This window comes from Suricata suricatta, chromosome 4 (assembly GCF_006229205.1).
Source record: "Suricata suricatta isolate VVHF042 chromosome 4, meerkat_22Aug2017_6uvM2_HiC, whole genome shotgun sequence".
Taxonomy (NCBI): Eukaryota; Metazoa; Chordata; class Mammalia; order Carnivora; family Herpestidae; genus Suricata; species Suricata suricatta.
In genome coordinates, this window is record NC_043703.1 from 89,418,742 (window position 1) to 89,420,886 (window position 2,145).

The 2,145-nt window shown below is 39.3% G+C and overlaps 1 non-coding gene across 1 annotated transcript; it reads left to right on the forward strand.

Annotated features, from left to right (window-relative positions):
- Positions 1 to 1,288: 1,288 nt before the first annotated feature.
- Positions 1,289 to 1,395, forward strand: LOC115290894. Its single transcript, XR_003908275.1, has one exon. It is a non-coding gene; the product is annotated as a U6 spliceosomal RNA (small nuclear RNA).
- Positions 1,396 to 2,145: the final 750 nt, after the last annotated feature.

Consider the following 2,145-nt stretch of genomic DNA (forward strand, 5'->3'; position numbering starts at 1 on the left):
AATCAGTGTATTCTCGTGATCTCCTGGGGGGAGGGCGGCGGGGGTGGGGGGAGAGAAATCCGTGGTTCTAATTTTCAAGAGAAATTTTATACGAAGCAAATCATAGAAAATGTGGCCCAACAGTGCTACAAATCTGTACATTTTATAAAATTGGAATCATACATTTTAGAAGTGACATGAACTCTGGAGAGAACATACTAGATACTGAGAACACCCTCCTGAGGAAATTCCACTGAACTAGTTTATATAGATGGACAGGGCTGGGAGAGCCAGCCAGATCCTGCAGAATGTCTCTTTGCCAGACACAATGGCCACCAGGGGGCAGTCTAGGATAATCATCAATGAGAAAAGGACTCTGGTATTTCCGCTTCAGAGACCCTATGCAGGCAGTTCACTAGACCAGCCCTCTGGCAGAGTGGAAAACATCACTGACTTTTCACGATCACATCGTGTTTTCTTAATTCTTTTTCTCTTTCCTTCTCACTTGAGGAAAATCAGAATAAGAAATTAGGGATGGAAGAAGAAAGTGTCATGATTTTTTATTTTAATTTTTTATTGAAGTATAATTAACAGTGTTAAATTATATTTTACTATGAGAAACTAATATAACAATTCTATACATTACTCAGTGCTCATCACAATAAATGTACTCTTAATCCCTTCACCCATTTCACCCATCCCTCTACCCACCTCCCCTCTGGCAACCACCAGCTAGTTCTTTGTATATAAGAGTCTGGTTGTTGTTGTTTTTTTTCTTTGTCTGTTTATTTGTTTTGTTTCCTAAATTCCACAAATGAGTGAAATCATATGGTAAAGGCCTTGCTCTACCTGACTTATTTCACTTAGCATTATACCTTCTGGATCCATCAGTGTTGTTGCAAATGGTGAGATCTCATTCTTTTTGATGACTTAAAAAAAAAATAAGCCTTTCTTGATCAAATAAAACCTGCTTTGAACTTGCCAAAAAGTAGCAGGTTTTCATCAATTATTACAAGCAGTGCAATAATACATTAATTATAAGAAACTGGTTCCCCACCATGACGGGTAGAATGAGCCCTATCATGAATGTCATGAATGAATATTCATCACATAGCCATTGCCCTGTATTAATACTATCAAAAAGTAAGGCACATGGGCCCAGCATAGATTATTTTACATCACACGGAAGTGGAGAGTTGAGGAGAGTCACATAGCTATTGCTTTATTGCCCTCTCCAAATGGATCAATAACGGCCCATTAATTTGGAAGCTCCTCCCACTGTTTTCTATACCTGGGTTTTAAAATGTAGGTGCTCACTTCGGCAGCACATATACTAAAATTGGAACAATACAGAGAAGGTTAGCATGGTCCCTGCGCAAGGATGACACGCAAATTTGTGAAGCGTTCCATATTTTTAAACTATCAGTAGAACTCCCCTATGGCCCAGCAATAGCACTGCTGGGGATCTACCCAAGGGATACAGAAGTGCTGAAGCATAGGGGCACATGTACCCCAATGTTCACAGCAGCACTGTCAACAATAGCCAAAACATGGAAAGAGCCTAAATGTCCAACAACTGTTGAAAGGATCAAGAAGATGTGGTTTATCCATACAATGGAAGACTACATGGCAATGAAAAGGAATGAAATCTGGCCATTCATAGCAAAGTGGATGGACCTCGAGGGTGTCATGCTAAGCAAAATAAGTCAGGCAGAGAAGGACAGATACCATATGTTTGCACTCATAGGTCTAACAGGAGAAACTTAACAGTGGACTACGGAAGGGAAAGGGAGGGAAAAGAATTAGGGAGAGGGAGGGAGGCAAATCACGAGAGACTCTTGAATACTGAAAATAAACTGAGGGAAGAGGGAGGGGGAAAGGGAAAGGGGAGTGATGGTCATGGAGGAGGGCACTTGTGGGGAAGAGCACTGGGTGTTATATGGAAACCAACTTGACAATTAACTATTTTAAAAATGTTAAACCTCTTTTTTCCAGAATGCCAAAAAATATTAAAAATAAATAAATAAATAAAATGTAGGCCCTTGGCTTTGAGATCCATTGTAAAGACTAATAGTGGCTCTAAATTGGTAAGGAAGAAGTAATACTTTCACTATTTGTAGATGACATGACATTATATATAGAAACCCTAAAGACTAAAAAAAAAAA